Below are 537 nucleotides of genomic sequence, written 5' to 3'. Positions count from 1 at the left end.
CAGAATGGAATGTACGCGTGTGCATGCTGCTAGAGACTGGGTTTGGGATCGCACGTGATAACAGCGTAAAGGTGAGCTGTACTATCTGCAGCTCTACCAAGCCCCCGCAGGCGGCCGACAGGCTAGCATCATCAACAGATCTGGGCAGGAACCAATGGGGACGGCTGTGGCAATTCTGTCACAAGGCGTTCCGGGGCCAGACGTTGATGTAGCGCTGAAAGAAAGGCTAATGGTTGTCTCTTGATCACGTCCTTTCTAGGCCGCGAGCGTTTCCCAATCCTTTCAGTGGCAGGAGCTGCCATCAGATAGGGTGTTGACCAGTCTTCGGCACTTGAGGTGATGGCGTCGTCTGCTCGAGAATAGCCATTCGCTTCTCAGATCGACTGTGTGCCTCATATCTAACACACTGCCGCGAGCCAGTGAAACAGATATGCCTGAGCATGGCCGGTAAGCATCTTTTCTGGCGGTACAGCACCATGATCCCTCATGCCTCCACAGAGTCCCGCATCAAGGGCAACCATGCCCAGCAGTTCGGCA

The sequence above is a fragment of the Cystoisospora suis genome (genome assembly GCF_002600585.1).
Source record: "Cystoisospora suis strain Wien I chromosome Unknown contig_6448, whole genome shotgun sequence".
Lineage (NCBI taxonomy): Eukaryota > Apicomplexa > Conoidasida > Eucoccidiorida > Sarcocystidae > Cystoisospora > Cystoisospora suis.
This window is presented reverse-complemented; position numbering follows the sequence as displayed.